The sequence below is a fragment of the Bactrocera tryoni genome, chromosome 2, assembly GCF_016617805.1.
Source record: "Bactrocera tryoni isolate S06 chromosome 2, CSIRO_BtryS06_freeze2, whole genome shotgun sequence".
NCBI lineage: Eukaryota > Metazoa > Arthropoda > Insecta > Diptera > Tephritidae > Bactrocera > Bactrocera tryoni.
This window is the reverse complement of record NC_052500.1, coordinates 82,814,760-82,832,505: the sequence shown is the minus strand read 5'-3', so window position 1 is coordinate 82,832,505 and position 17,746 is coordinate 82,814,760.

The window sequence follows — 17,746 nt, the reverse complement described above, 5'->3', positions numbered from 1 at the left end:
CGCTGACGCCTCACTGACTGTGTGCTCAATACTAGTCAAAGAGCGCATGACCTCATTAGCAATAGCTGCACGCCTGTTCATTATGGAATCGTATGGAATATCTGGTACCTGCAAGGCCGAAGAGCTCGCTAGGGAGGGCACCGGAGTCGGTTTTCTAACGTCCTCTTGCATTCTAGCTCTGGAAATATGGACATCGACTGAGCTTGGAAAGCGCTGGACAATAACCAGAACTTGTGCGGTTGTAAGATCCTTCTGGTCCGGATTGAACGTAAGAAGTCCTCAGAACTACTTGATCGTAGAGTTAAGTCAATCTCGCCGTGATGGTAGGTGTCCTGACTAGACACTGTCCAATAGGTTCGTGGTGTTTCACATGGCCACCAGTCTTTGCTGAAACTGTTTGGAGGAAAGCAAAGTTTAATCATTTTGTCACTCTCTCCACTAATGCTTTTGCAAGCTTGAGATTGAAATATCTTGGTATATACGCTCTTGGCGATCATAGTGAAATGGTTGGGAGTGACAATAATTGCCTTTGTAAATTTGTGATAAGCTCAAATTGCTTCGTCGATCTACGGGAATCGTGATCCACTTTAAGGAGGTTTTGGGTGCATAAAAGATGAACAACTGTCCTAGTCAGATCTCTGGAATATTTGCTTTATAATGGGGTTTTCAATAAGAGCGCTACACAATTTTTTGACGGCTTGGGATATCATTGAAATTCTTTATTCTTGTGAAAGTACATTCCATGCCATTATTTATAGAACTCGACTTGTTTGACATGGCCACCACGGCGATTCTCAAGAATAAATCAGCCGATACTGCTGCAATTTCATTTTCGATATATAGACTTGACGTAGCTCTACAAGAAATAGTACAAGTATAATGGCGTCAAATCGCACGACCGAAGCTGGCCAATTGACTGTGCCATTTCAGTTATCATTGAGGGGATATTCTAGTCTAGAATTTTGAAAAAATCGATTTTTTTTTGCATATTCTTAAAGACTGGACCTTTGGACCTTCTTTATACATCTCTCTATGGTTGGAACGAGGATTATTAAAAAATTTTGATCTTTGCCAAAAAAACGGGCAAAAATTCAAACAGTCGCCATTTACTGAAACAATTTTTTTTTTTATTTATCCTAGTTCAGACGATAGCGGCATTTGTACTGATTAAAAATTTTTTATTTTTTTTTCAGATCAACCAAAGTATTGGAATCGTGTCAGGAAGGGGGCACCCTTATTTTCAACCCCCGCCACGCCACCACGCCGCAATCAATCAAATTATCACACATTTTTTTATTTATTTTTTTTTTTTTTGTATTCTTAAAATATCAAGAAATATCTGATAAAAAATTGGATAGTAAAAATGTTCTTAGTTTTTTTTTATTGGACTTTAAAAAATGCCGCTAAATAGCATTTCTAGACTAGAATACCCCCTTGAGTGGTAGTGATTCCTAGTAACGAGCCGGTCTGGATCATTACGAACGAAGTACAGCCCAATGACGCCGCCGGCCCATAAACCGCACTAAACCGTAATTTTTTCGGGATGCAATGGCGACTCATGGAGTATACGTATGTGTGGATTTCCGCCTGACCAATAACGTATATTTGACGAAGCCTTCAGCCGGAAATAAGTCTCAGCGCTGAAGATGATTTTTCGACGAAAATCTGGATCATTTCCAAGTTGTTTCTCAGCCCAATTCACGAACATACCACGATTCTGGTGGTCAAGTTCTTCCGTCAATTGTAATTGTTGATATTGTAAGGATGTAGGTCCAGATTTTTCAACAAAAACCAGCAATGTATATAGCTCTGTAATATTAATTTGAAACCATGGAAGACATGACGTATCCACGTATCCATCTACGTATACACCTGAAGGAAGAAAAAAATAGTATATCTGACGAAAGGTTGTAAGAGGTACTATAAAGGTGCATAGTCCAGCGTTAAATTCTTAAATTAGAAGAGTGAAATTAAACCAAAGTATTGGAACCGTGAAGTAAACAGCTTCTTAACGCAATACTAAACAGAGCATATCAGGAGTTTAAGTACTAGTGAGAGCGCAAGTCAACTAACCTGCAGAACTGTGTGCCACCCGCCGTCTGTGTGTCAAATAAGAAGCTATCACCACATTAATTTGAGTAAAAAGACAATAGCAACAACAAAACAGTAATAATAGCGCATAAAACAAGCAAGAACATGGACAACTTACGCCCCTTAAATATGTGTATGAATACGCCAAACTTTGTTGTCTGCGCCGCATCGGCGTTGCCACATAATTTATTTATAATTTTGCAACCACTAATGTTACTCGCGAGCGCCTAGCAACACACACAGCTATTTTGTATATGTATGTATGAACAATGCTTTACGCCTAAAAGTATGCAATTTCGCTCAACAGCGTTGTATTTGTTGCCTGTTATGGTGTATAAGTTAATGTCTTTGTTGTAGTGAGTTAGCGGCGCTCAGCTAAAGTTGCCGTTAACAAAGCCGCCAAACTTTAAATGGCAAGTGACGCGCCTAGAGATATGCTAGCGTGCGTTGGCGCGTCTTGCATTTCTAACAACTCGCCACTAAATTGTTATTCCTTTTTTTCTAGTCGCCAAACTTTTCAAAGTTAAACACTTCGAAGCGGCGGCGTAGTTGTGGCTGCTGGTTAAGGCATTTTTCTTGGCTATTTCTGCAGTTTTAATAAATTTTCGGCGCTTACTATAAACTGGAGTTAGTGCAATTGTTTTCTCAAACAAATCGCATTCTGCTAATTTATGACGAACATCTAAAGTCTGCTAAGAATTTTGTAAAAGCATATTTCGGCGTACGAAAATGCATTTTAGAAATTCAATTTGCATGCTAAGACTCCGCCCGCGCTCAGCGCTTCATACATCGCCTCAACCGTTGCTCTGTTGCCGCATGTTGTCGCATATGCTGCTTGTTGCAAGCACTTGTGGCACCGTAACTTTGTGGCTTATCCCAGTTCGTTTGCGTTTTCTCTGTATGCATGAATTTTGTTGTTGTTTTCTTTTTTACTCACAACTGTCTGATTGCATTGCATTGCATTCTCGCTTGCAATTTGATTTTGAACCACTTCTCCCTTGCAGCGTCGTTAATTTAGTCTTTGTACTCAGCGCCTGCCCTTTACTATCATTTACAAGCTTTTACATTCACACACACACACATACATTGCAGTTAAATTGCGGTATTTTATACCGTTTCTCTCCCACATTCATGTGGCTTGTGGCGCTTTGTTTATGGCATCCGCAGCTCACCGAAAATTATTCGAGTGAATTCAAGAAAAATGTGTGTGTGGTAGAGAGTGAGCGAAAAACTATGTGCCGTTAACTTCTACATTTCGCTCAAAAGCATATTCGTGACATAAATTTGCAATGCAATTAAGAGAAGACAATCGCAATGTTAGCAAGCACTACTTTCTTATTTCTTCACTTGATTCCTTTTATTTGGAAGATTTTATTCTTAGTTAAAATTCGTTTTGGGTATATTTAATTCGACGAGAGGAGAGAGGGAAATATGCAAATGTAAATAGTTTTCAGTCTGTAATCTTCTTAAGTATTTATATTTTATGCGAAATAAGCTTTTAACGCGATAATTCGATTAATTACTACTGTGCGCCTGGGAATATGCAATGTTTTTATAAAAGTTGGCTTTTTTTCATAAGTAGTAGCACTCTGATTGCTATTATAATGTAATAGGTTAGCTCACCATGTATAGATTTTGATTTCGCTTACAATATGATATAATTGTGACGAGTTTGGGAAACATGGATCACTTTGCGTTATACATGAACTAATTTAGTCTAAATTTTTCTTATACCAAACCCCAATGGTGTATCATTTATTCTAAACACTTTATATTGCTGCATTACTAATTTCTGAAATAATATTTTGTATTCCTTGGTGAAGAAAAAGAACTGAACTGTGGATCGCCTAGAAGTATGCTTCATTATTTCTTTTCGGAGGAGGTAATTTTGTAATGAAAATGATTCAAAAAGTATTCTTTAAATGAAACGATTGAGTATGTTATTTGATTCGAAAAGAGGTGAGTGAAATTGGATAACACTTCTTAAAATGGGGATAGTCGAAAAAGTCTTTTCGTATTTTTAATAAAACTTCAACTTATAGTTTTATGTATTTATAATGAACTCTATTGAACCAAATAATATGTACCGTTATGGTCGTCCACTTATGGCAAAAAGAAATTTCCTCTAGAGACATTATTCCATCAGTGTAAAACTTTTCTGGTTTCTCGGCGAAAAGCTCGATAAGTAAATTCACTGGCTTCTCTTGAAGCCAACTTTGCTCTATTAAGAGAGTTCTGTATTAACCAAAACAAATGGTAGTTCGTTGGTGCAAGGCCAGGGCTACATGGTGGAGGCATCAAAAGTTTTCAGCCAAGCTCTCTCAGGTTTTGCCGAGTCATCAAAGATGTGTGTGGTTTAGGGCTGTCCTGTTGGAAGACGAAGTCCTTTCTGTTGATCAGTTCTGGCTGTTTTTTCGATTGCTTGCTTCAATCTCATCAATTGTTGACAGTAAAATGTAGAATAAATCGACTAAGCTGGAGAAGCTCATAGCGGATGATTCCATTCCAATCCCTCCAAACACTCAGCATAACCTTTCGAGGAGTTAATCCTGGCTTTGCGACCATTTGTTGAGCTTCACAACTCTTGAACCATGATCTTTTTAGCACATTGTTGTCGTACTTGAACCACTTTTCGTCTCCTGTTACCATTCGCTTCAGAAATGGTTCGACTTCATTTAGTTTCAGCAAAGAATCGCAGATGTTAATTCGGTCCATTAAATTTTTCACAGACAATTCATGTGGTACCCAAACATCGAGCTTCTTTTTGTAGCCTGCCTTTTTTAAATGATTCAAAATCATTTTATGATGAATTTTAAGTTCCTTAGCGATGTGACGGTCCTGATCAATCTTTTCCTCAATTTCATCGACTTTTTCAACGATAGGTCGGCCAGAGCGAGGTGCGTCTTTCACATCGAAATTTCCAGAACGGAAGCGAGAGAACCATTGTTGTGCTACACGAAATGATACAGCATCGTCTTCGTAAAGTTCATAAATTTTATTGGTGGCTTAATGCCCCGCCGTTTTAATCTAACCTTTCCAACACTACCATGTGATTGGTAACACGAGAAGGCTTTTTTGACTACGCTAAAAGAATAATTAATAATAAAATGAAAACAAAAATTTGTTTGAATTATGTTTTTTAGATTAGAAAAAAATAATTATATAAAACATGAAAAAAACATTAACGTCGGCTGCACTGAAGCTACTATACCCTTCACTGGTGCATTTCTATTAGCATAAAAAGGTATAAATAAGTCTTTATCATTATTTTAATCGATCAGTTTGTATGGCAGCTATATGCTATAGTAATACGATCTGAACAGTTTCTTTGGAGATTGTAGCGTTGCCTTCTATAAAAAGTCTCACAAAGTTTGTGAAGATATCTCGTCAAATAAAAAAACTTTTCTCTACAAGAACCTGATTTTGGGCGTTCAGTTTGTATGACAGCTATATGCTATAACGGTCCAATATCGATAATTCGCACAAATTAGTAGTTTCTTGTAAAAAAAGGAGGTGTGTAGTGTTTCAGCTTAATATTTCAAAAATTGAGGGACTAGTTCGCGTATGTACACACAGGCAAGTTTCGCTCTATTGACTCAGTTTGCCACGCTGATCATTTATGTATGTACTATGTTCATGCTTTATGTGTTATGTATATGCTTTATAGGGTCTCTTACGTTTCCATCGGGGTGAGACATGGTTCTTGGCAAATATAATATACCTTACTTAAGCAAGAAATATTTTGTGGTCTTTAAATTCATCGAAGTGAACTGAGAGTTTTTTCAAAATCTCACAGCCACTTCACAAGACATTTATTATCATATCTCAATAACCATTCGTTTTTATATATTGTGAAAGTAGATTCCTGCACGAAATGTGCCTAAACTTGATTACCTTTTAATTTTCTGCTCATACATTTTTTACGGCCTTCACTTATCCAGAGCGACGCAACGGAAGTTAACCAAAAACAAACACACACGCACACGTGTAAGATAATATTCATCTAGTTAAGGTAACAAAATTGTCAACAGCATGATTGCCAACTGACAAACATTAACTCACCTGCTACTTCCCCACTCTACAGCTTTTGCAGGGACTTTCTAGTGCCAAGGTGAGCCATGAGTGCTCCTCTTCAAATAAAGTCGACATAAAAGCAGCGATCAAAATATTAAGATACGCATTTATTATCAATGTGAAAAGCTAAATGTGTTGGCGTTTTGGGGAAAACGGAAATTGCGAGACGTTAACATTACGGTTTACCTTTTTGTCAGTCTGAAGATTTGTATATGTGTATATACAGTATATTTTGCTAAGCGCCGCTCCCCATCAAATGTGTATGTATGTAAGTGTGCCAACTCATAAGCTATCATTGTGTCATATATACTCATCTCCCCCTCATTATTTCAATATTGTAGGACATTGTTGTTGTTTTATCTTTCATCAGTGCTTTTATGCGCATATTTATTTTATGTATGTTCTGAGCTTTAAGTCTCATTGACATATTTTTGGTTGCATATAATTTCTGTTTATGTTTTATCTGACATTTCTTTTCATCTTTTCATCTTGCTATTTCGGACATTTACGATTCGCTTTGTTTGCGTGTTTGCGTTGTCCACTGAAATATGTAAATGGGGCAGTAGGAGATCAAACACACTGTGCAATGGCGACAATGGGCTTTTTTCATATGTCCATTCGACACGAATTCCTAATGCGATACAATTTTTTTTCTTTTAAAATAACTGGACTGACCTCAAACATAAACAAACTGGAACTGGACTTACAAAAATAAAGAAATACAAATTCTTTCTATCACTTTCGAAATGGACTTCTTCATAAACAGGTGTAAAATACTCGGTCCTCGTGGTCTTCAATTTATTTAGCGAATTTTGGTATTTTCAGTTTCGAACTCTTTTTAGACCACCATGCGATATATTCTTGGACAGTTTCGACGTAATATTCATAAACCATGCCTCATCAGCAGTAATGACGCGTCTGAGTTAGCTTATGTAGCTACGTTGTCAGGCAGCACTTTTGCGTCGTTATTTTGTTATACCCAAAGCATTAATTAATTGTATCCAAAACATTAACTAAAATATGTTGATTCGATACATAATATATGTTAAGATTCTACTTTGTCTCTCTGACACCAAGACGATGAATTTCAAGCACTACTTCTTTAAATTTTTTGATGTTATTATTGTCATTAACAGAGATGGATGAAAGACAGGACCATCTTTTAATGCTTTGTGCTACATAAATTTCGCGATAAAGCGGACTCACCCAAAACACTATTGATACATTTTCAATAGTCAATCAATCGCTTCAATGTATTTTGGTCAGCTTACCATGTGTCTGGAACTGGGAGGTTAAGTTACTAACAATATATGCAGGTCCAAATATGAATATATTAGTATATTAACGGGGGATCCAGTAAAAGTACCCTTTTCAATAGCCTTTTTTTGACAGATCGAGCAGTGAGATCGAGTAGATTTCGTCCAGCAAGCGGTGAAGAAAATATAGCAGTCGTAGCTTAGAGTGTACACGAAGACCGTGGAAGATGATTCTACGCCGTTCGCCGTAACTCGGACATATAACATGTTTGTCAATAGGGACGCTACAAAATTAGACCGTTAAGGACCACAAACGACACCATATTTTTCCGCTATTTTGACATTTATCTTTCGTCATGGAAAGATATGCGATCCAGGAGTCGAAATTATTAAAATTTATTGCCGAAATTCGGAGTCAGAGGGCTCGGCTTTAAAAGCTAGAACGACTTGGCGCATTTTCCGTCGAGATCTTAAATTGAAAGCGCACAAAATACAACTTGTGTAAGAACTGAAGCCGCTCGATCTTCCCAAACGACATCGCTGCGATCCATGGGCTCTTGAAAAGTTTCAAGAGGTTTCGACGTTTTCGAGCCGAAATTTGTTCAGCGATGACGCCCATTTCTGCCTCAATGGGTATGTAAACAAGCAAAATTGCCGCATTTGGCACGAGGATCAACTTGAAGATATCCAAGAGCTGTTATATTATTAAGGAAACAACAACGGTTTGGTGTGTTTTGTGGGTCGGTGGAATCATCAGTTTATATTTCTTCAAAAATTATGCCATTGGGAACGTAACCATAAATGGCGGCCGTTATCGCACCATGGTAACCGACCGATTAGATTCCTGAAGCCCGTGATGTCGGCGATATTTGATTTCAACAAGACGGCGCCACTTCTCACACATCGCATCAATCAATGGATTTATTGAGAGAACACTTCGGTGAGCAGATAATTTCAATTTTTGAGCCAGTTGATTGGCCACCAGGATCGTATGATATCACACCGTCAAATATTTTCCTGTGGGGACATGTAAAGACTAACGTTTATGTAGTCAACACTTCTATTCAGGACTTGGAGCATAACATCATGCGTGTCATTCGCTTGTTACCAGTCAAAATGCTCCAATGAGTCATCTAAAAATGGACTCACCGGATGGATCATCTGAAACGTAGCCATGACCAACATTTGAAAGGGATAATCTTGAAGAAATAAATGCGAAAGAATTTTCTTTCGAATGATAATAATCTTCGGCCATTAAATTTGAAGTATACGTGCTTTTTCTTTAAAAAAGTTGGGATCCTCGTAATGGATCACCTTTATATGTGATTCTTATAATGACTTTCATTTTCTTGTTAGTTAAAGTTGGCATTGGAAAATTGTACTTGTGAATATTATGCATTCAAAATAACTCTCTACTCTTTAAATTACTTACTACCAGGCATCAGCCAATAACAGATTTTTCGCTGCCCTGTGGTGAGTTCAAATTGAATTACTCTAACAAACATATCAATAACCAGCAGTCAATATTCATTAAGATATACTTTTTTAATTTTTTTTTGTACAATAACAATACAAAAACGTTCGTAAAATTTTATGAAATATAATATATTATGAAAAATATGCTTGAAACGGGATTGCACGAGTGCCGAAACGCAGGTGCCGACGGTGAGAATTGGCTGCGCAGTGTAATACAAGGTGATGAAATGATGGAAATTCTAAGCAAAACAAACTAAAAACAAGTAAATTAGTCAGAATAACGATATTGCATAACAACAAATAATAGTTTTGTTTGCAGGCGGACAAAAAGTTTTAAAAAAAGTAAAAAATTATGGAATATTCTACAAACAATAGGAGCCATTCGCTACATTATCACGCTGTTTGAAAAACCATTGTTCAATTGTGCCTTAATTAACCGCCGAAATTTATACATTACCGTTTTACGTTAATAAAATCCGCAAAATACCTAATTGTATGCTTCGTATTTCAAAACAAGTGTGCCTACTAATTAATTTTTTCGTTGTTAATTTTGGCCAAACATTTATTTACATGAAAAAATATTGCTGGAAATTGCAACAACTGTCAATAATTGATTTTTGCGGATTTCGTGGCTGCCACATGGCCATCGCGAGTGATTAATGCAAACATTTCAAGCAAGTGAACCCTACTCGACGCGCTGGTCAACATGTCAAGTGTGCACGCTGGCAACACAGGCGGCTTTCCCCGTGCTTCCGGTGTAACCTCACTTGGCTTGGCTAATAGCATATAACGGTACACGTTGGTTGCATAATTATAGGCACGCAATACGCATTTGACCGGCTATTAATGAAGCAGCGACATTGAGTGGGCGGAGTAAACACACCTGCGCATATATGTATATTTATATATACGTAAACTTCATTATCATCGTTGCTGGCATACACAGCGCTTCATTATTAACCGAATCGCCGGTTTTTATGCAACAATATTTGCATGCTGCACGGCAGACAGTCGGCAGACACGGTAATGTTGCACGTAAATCATTCGTTGACATTTCTGATTACAAATGTCAGCACTTTGACACGTCTGGCCTAAGTGCAAATAGTGAAAAGGTGTACGAGAATTAGAGCTGAGCGGGTAGAGATATTAGAAAACTTCCAATACAATGTTGGCCACTTTCCAAAGCATACTTACAGGCGGTTAAAAGTGCAGGCTAATATTTGTTTCCAAACATGTACATATGTATATGTATTTACCTAATGGCGTGTGTTAATGCCACTTGTTTTAAATATTTTGCAAATTTCTAGCATGACTTATTAGAATGCTTGGCGGTTTACTTAGTTCAGGTATGTTTTGAAGATTTACTTATATATATTTTTTTCTGATTTATTAACAGTGCATGTCAACATGAGAATTTCAAGTGACATTGCCTTTAATAATAATACTGAGTGAGAGAAAAAGACATTCTTCGGTCTTCTGATCGGGTTTGGGTAAAAACGATAAACTCTTCTATATTCGCAGTTTCGATTTTAAGATGGAGTTGTGTATGTATTTGGTGCCTTTCTGTAAAAAGATCTGGCATACAAAAGATCAATGGAGCAGAAAATGATATGATATATAGCCGAACAATATAAAGTCTATATATACGAATGATCAGTATGTCGAGCTGAGTCGATTTAGCCATGTCCGTCTGTCTGTCCGTCTGTCTGTCTGTCTGTATATATACGAACTAGTCCCTCAGTTTTTAAGATATCGTTTTGAAATTTTGCAAACGTCTTTTTCTCTTCAAGAAGCTGCTCATTTGTCGGAACGGCCGATATCGGACCACTATAACATATAGCTGCCATACAAACTGAACGATCGGAATCAAGTTCTTGTATGGAAAACTTTCACATTTGACAAGATATATTCACGAAATTTGGTATATGTTATTTCCTAAAGCAACAATGTAATCTCCGAAGAAATTGTTCAGATCGGTTAACTATAGCATATAGCTGCCACATAAATTGAACGATCGGAATCAAGTTCTTGTATGGACAACTTTCATATTTGAGAAGATACATATATTCACGAGATTTGGTATAAATTATTTTCTAAAGCAACAATGTAATCTCCGAAGAAATTGATCAGATCGGTTAACTATAGCATATAGCTTGCATACAAACGGAACACATAGTTACTAACAGAAATGCACCTGTGAAGGGTATTTAGCTTCGGTGCAACCGAAGTTAACGTTTTTTCTTGTTTTGTAATGTTTTTCGTTAACTTCAAAATTATATATATAATAGCTTCAACGGGAAATATTAAACATTATTAAAGTAAGAGGTGAACTTTGATAGCACATGAGCAACTGATTTTGGGCGAACTGCAAGTATTTTGTTATGGAGTGATCTGCGGCCTCAATTAAACTCACCTTAACATAGATGTGCACCGATCCTTAAAAGAATTAAGTTCTTCTATGCATTGTTGCTGAATTAATCCATGTTAGAACTGGTAAAAAATAAATACGCGAAACAATTCACTACCTAGTTGAATTTTCTGGCTCAGATGAATATTTCAAGCTACTGCAAGCAACACAAATAACGTTCGTATGTCTTAACGTTTTGAGTATGTATAAAATAACAAAATTGAAACTTTACAATAAAGATGTGATTTGCCAGATTGCTACACTAGGGTTGCCAAGTTTCGAAATATAAAAGACAACCTATGTACCTGGCGTGAAGTTTCGAGAAAATATTAATTTTTCATGTTTGCAAATATCGATAGTTTATACCTTTAAAAATATTGAAATTTGAAATCGATATGTCAATTAGTTTTTGAGCTGTTGACGATCAGCTCAATCAGCTCTGCCAGTTTTTTTAATTGAAGGTAAATTGATTTCTATTTTTTTGAAGCGGCCACTTTGTCAAATTTTGGTGGAAAATTTTTCTTTTTACTTTCTTCAAAAATTTGACCTTGTATTCTTAAAATGAGTAGATATACATAACATAAAGCCTTAAAATTATTTCAGTAGTTTTTTTTTTTTTTTTTTTTTTAAATCCGCAAAACCGTCTTTTAGGCTGTCATACTACGTGACTCTCCTTAAGTGGTTACATGGGTTTATGGGTTTCAAAAAATTTTCTTATTGAAATCTACAACACTTCTAGAATATTGTCCTAAATTTTCAAAGTTGATCCGCGTTATGGTTTATAGTATATTCGGAGATGCAGCCTTGAAAACTTTTGCGCTCGAGGCTATCTAGGCTAAGTGCGCCGTCTTTAAACGCGTTTTTCTCGAAACTGTATTTTTGAAGTCGGTTGGCAAGATTTTCCGAGGGGGAAATTTTACACAGGCCTTTGAGATACAATTCTTAAAGACTTGGATGAGGATTTTTTTTCGATTACAACTATTTGAAAAAAAAAATGGAGCAGAATTTTCATTTCTTTGTAAAAATGTCAGCCAAGAATCCAATTTTCAGTTTTTTTCCTTGGTCCAAGTTAAAGTTTTAACTAAAGCACGTATTTTTATTGATTTAGTACAGTTATTATATAACTGAATAATTAACAAACCACTTGATATCAAAACATGAACTTGTTTGTCTTCATCTTCTTATTGGCAATTATTCTCGCCTCATGCCTGAAGTTTTACTATTAAATTAATAAATATTCAATAATTACTTTGCCGCTCTACAAAGTAAATATTAAAGCAGCTTATTTCTTATAACAACAGTAGAGGCATAATGTGCAATTAATTAAGAAATTTATAAACGTAAATAATTTATGACATAAACAAAATCTGTTTGTTTGCGAAAGTGGTAATTAAAGCAATTTAGTTATTGCACAACAAAGCCAATAAAAATTTACTCAAGAGAAATTTGCATGCGAAGCTTTAAACAACAACAGAGATGGCAAAAGTTTTGCTTAAAGCTAAGAGTGACTGTGTGTATGTGATTTTACATGCATGGCTGGGATGCTTGGCTTGTACAGTTGCATGTAAACTGACTGCGCAGCCTAAAAATATGCAACAAGCTGCTCGAATATTAAGCAGTAAGCGAAATTATGACAAGGTATGTGTGTGCGTGTGCAATAATGGCTGAGTTTTGTATGATATTAACAATATTAAATGTGTGCAGAAAATTGGCAGAAATTTTCGACTGAAAGGAAGTGAATGAAAACCTAAGTGAGCGTGTGCGTGTGTGAGAAAATGATATTGAACCACAAGTGGATTAAATAGAGCAGCAAAGAAGTGAACAGTTGTTCTTGTAGACGGCAAGTTGATTTTGTAAGAAGACCTCTAAGTATCATGTGCTTAAGTTTACTAAAGATGTATGTGGGAAAAGCTGGACTTTCAAGTTTGCTAAAGAGGCAGTCCAGTTGGAAAAGCCGGACTGGACTTTTGAGTTTTGAAATAAAGTGAGTAATTGCGGTCGAATCTAAGTGACAGTTCAAGGTCAAAAAATTCTAATTTTTTATATGCCTACCTTACTACAACTATGATAAATAGGAGGAATAGGAGGAGAAATTTTAATATTCGATACGAAAATCGTGACAATGGAGTTCCGTAGCTGTTTAAAGTCAACAATCGTTGCTCAGACTTCCAACAGGGTTCATACATCCCTGATAATTTACTTATGTAATATATTTTGAAACATAATCGCCTATTTATGTACATATGAATATATAAATGTTTGGCTGATAAAGGGCAATAACTCCCAACAATCAGTAAATTTCGTCGATTTCTTCGGGAATCAAGGAAATCGAGGAAATCCATCAACCAAATTGCATGCAATAATTCCTTGATGAAAAGTTGTGGCTGCAACTTGATTTGAAGAAGCTTAGTTATTATGATGTACACCAGTATGTGTGTGTCAAGCCTTGACAATGATATCCCCAATATGATTTATGCCTGTAATAAATGTACAGGCCCATGGCTTCTCTTATTGTCACTATAAATGTCCCTATGTATGTGTGTAAATAATTGCAATTGTTGTTGTTACTGCTATTGTGTTTTGCTGTCAACGATAGTCGTGTATTATTATAACTAGTATTATTGAGCATTATTGTTGTTTCTGCGCTCAAATTGATATCATTGCCGGCTATTAAAGCCATACAACGCTTATTGCTGTTGTTGTTGTGGTTGGCGCTCGCTTTGTTATTTTAGCGGAAATAATGATGTGCTGTCTGTCAGTCGGACGAGTAGATACTGTGATTTGATTGCTGCTGTCAATGGCTGTCAATAAATTTAATATGACAGAAAATTCAGTGTGCTGATGTGTGGTGAAAGCGAGAGCGGCTTGGCTGCCTAATATGGTAATGGTGGGCGCTTAGGCTTGTGGGCGAAAGGAAATGCAGCCAGTGGAATTCTGTTGTTCCTGAAGCGGTAAGATTTTCGTAGAACCTGATAAATCAGCTGGAGCGTAGTGGAAGTTGTGTGTGTGCTGTGTGTACGGAAGTAATCATAAGAAGCTTATTTAATCAATAAGATGTCGTGATACTTGTGAGACGAGGCTTTATTGCATGGAAGATGTGTTTACTATGGGGCGCGTTTTAGAGAAGTCTATTGTGAACAGTGAATTAATAGTACATTTTTAGAACAACAACACATTTTATGAACTTGTGCAACAGGGATTAAAACAGGTTTCCTTTTTGGATTTCTATTTTTTTTTTAATTTGGCACATTAGTAGAAAGAGTTGGGTGTTCGAAAAAGTCTTTTCGTATTTCTAATTAAACTTCAACTTTTTTTATGTTCATTACGAACTTTAATGAACCAAATATGTACCATTTTGATCGACCACTTTTTGCCATTTTTTCCGGTAGAGACATTATTCCATCAGTGTAAAACTTTTCTGGTTTCTCGGCGAAAAACTGCGATAAGTAAATTCACTGGCTTTTCTTGAAGCCAACTTCAATCTATTAAGAGAGTTCTGTATTAACCGAAACAAATGGTAGATCGATGGTGCAAGGTCAGGGCTATATGGTGGAGGCATCAAAAGTTCCCAGCCAAGCTCTTTCAGGGTTTGCCGAGTCATCAAAGATGTGTGTGGTTTAGGGCTGTCCTGATGGGAGACTAAGCCCTTTTTGTCGATCAGTTCTTGCCGTTTTTTTGATTGATTGCTTCAATCTTATCAGTTGTTGGCAGTAGATTATAGAATCAATCGTTCGATGGAGCATCTCATAGCGGATGATTCCATTCCAATCCCTCCAAACACTCAGCATAACCTTTCGAGGCGTTAATCCTGGCTTTGCGACCATTTATTGAGCTTCACCACTCTTGAACCATGATATTTTTAGCACATTGTTGTCGTATTTGATCCACTTTTCGTCTCCTGTTACCATTCGCTTCAGAAATGGTTCGACTTCATTTAGTTTCAGCAAAGAATCGCAGATGTTAATTCGGTCCATTAAATTTTTCACAGACAATTCATGTGGTACCCAAAAATCGAGATTTTTTATGTAGCCTGCCTTTTCTAAGTGGTTCAAAACCATTTGATGATGAATGTTAAGTTCCTTAGCGTTGTCATTAGCGTTGACTTGCATCTTTCAGATCGAAATTTTCATAACTAAACATTCAAAATGTTGGAAAAGGCCTTCAGCGATAATTGTTTGTCACAAGCAAGTATTTTGGGTGGCCCAAATTTTTCAAAGAAGGTTGAGAACGCTTTGACGACGAACTACTTCTGTTCAGGACGGCCATCAACTTCAACTGATGATAAAAACGTCAATAAATAAAGGAATCGATGACTAACAGTCAGAGGTGTTAGGGCATCGTTGAATTCCTTCCGACCGACCAAAGTGTCAACAAGGAATACTGTTTCAGTGTTATGCGTCGTTTGAGCGAAGCTATTCGTAAAAAGAGTCCGGATTTATGGGCCGATAACCATTGGTTTTTGTAATGCACGGTCGCATTCTGCATAGATTCTTCGTGATCTTTTCGCCAATTTTCAGTTAATATCTTGTCGCAACTGCCATGTTTGCCTGATTTAGCTCTGTGTGACTTCTGACTACTCAGCAAAGTCAAACGGCCGCTTCGAGGAAACCGTTTTAAGTCAATTGAAGCCATTAAACGTGAATTGCTAAGCGCATTGAAGGTTTTTCCGGATTTTAACAAGTATTTCGAGGATTGGAATAAACTTTGGCTCAAGTTTATTGGGGCCAAGGGGGATAACTTTGTGGTAGAAGAAATAGAATTTCAAGAAATTATTAACAAAGTTTTACTATTTTTTGCTCATAATAAAAGCATTGCGAGCTAAAATTTCTGTTCGAAATCAAGACAAAGATATTTGTGTATCCTTTTATTCAATAAAAAAAAGTTCAAAGTAAATGTAGAAAATGATTGAAGTCTTTGCTATTCCGAAAGCCACAGAGCCGGTCTCTAATACACCTGCAGACAATTCCAAAGTCAACATCTACGTAGACAGCCAAGCAGCAATCAAGGCAGTAACCTCGCATCGCATATCGGCCACAAGTGTCTTGGGAAGCAGGGCAGCAGTGGAAAGTGTTGACCATGTACTGTCTATACGACGATATCGACAGAAGTATGGACAAGTGTTCAAATCCCGATGGAACGAGCTACCTGGGTGCAAGACTGCAAAAGTTGGTAGAGCGGAAATACACAAAATTTCTACTGGCGTAGAAGAGACTGGCACATGATCGGAATACTAACTGGTCACTGCTTGGTGGCGGCACACGCCTGCAGAACGGGGCTGGCAGATCGAGAAAGATGCAGGAAATGTTTAGAGCAGGGCACCAGGGAAACAGTGGATCATCTCTGATACACTGTAGGAGACTTCGATAGCAAGGCAGCAGAGTCTGTTAAAACTCGCATCAAGTGCAGGCATTCTAAAGGATGACTACTTCTCTTGGACATAGGAATTGAACTCCATCTGGTATCGCAAAGGACCCAAAACTGGTTTATGCGTGGCTTATTGGCCTACCAGTTTAATCTAACCTAACCTTATGCCATAAGAAATGTATCTATGAAGGTATCCGAAGATCTCGTGTTTCTTTTACAAAGTAATTCGATGTTTGCTCTGCTGGCATAAAATATCTCACTACAGGGTGCTCTTGCAACTAATTCCACACAAAAGTTACTTCTATGCAGTGAGGACACTTCCTGCCATTATTTTCATACACTCAACTTACAGCTCAAATCCTACAAACGATGCAACTTCAACGCTAGTAGAGAGGAATATAGAAATAATGAATCCTCTGCAATAAGATATTCAACCTCTAATTCGCTGAGCGCCAAACTTAATACGACATAGATAACAAAATGTAATTTTACACTTAGCACCTGCTCCACATCACACATACACCCACACACACATATAGCCACATATCGCTGACTGATGTGCTATTACCGGAAAATTGATTGAAAATGCACATGAGTGCAAAGATCAAAAAGGAAAGCGCAGAGAATAGGAAAAATCAGGAAGATATACAACAAAAATAAGACTACCCACAACCAACAAACACATGACAACAGCAAAACAACAACAACGCACACAAATCACAAAATAAGCTTATGCCGGCAACGCTGGCTCAAAAACCTAATTATGTCTATGCAGAGATGCCGGAGCGCCAGGTAACCGAAGAAATATGTAATCAATAATCGCAGTCAAGGCAACTGTGTCAGCAGCGGCGTGGGTTTGCAGAGATAATGTCAACTAAGTAGTAAGGCTGGTAACATAAAGCCTGCTGCTGGCAGACAACCTTCTTACTCAACGGGTAACGGTAATGAAGGCGGGCACACACACATACAAATATGATTTAGATAACTGCATAGTATACATACATTTAAAATAAATATAATATTTACTTGGGCAAAGTGATGCTGAATTATGGGTGTGTTGCCGGGAACCGTAGTGCAG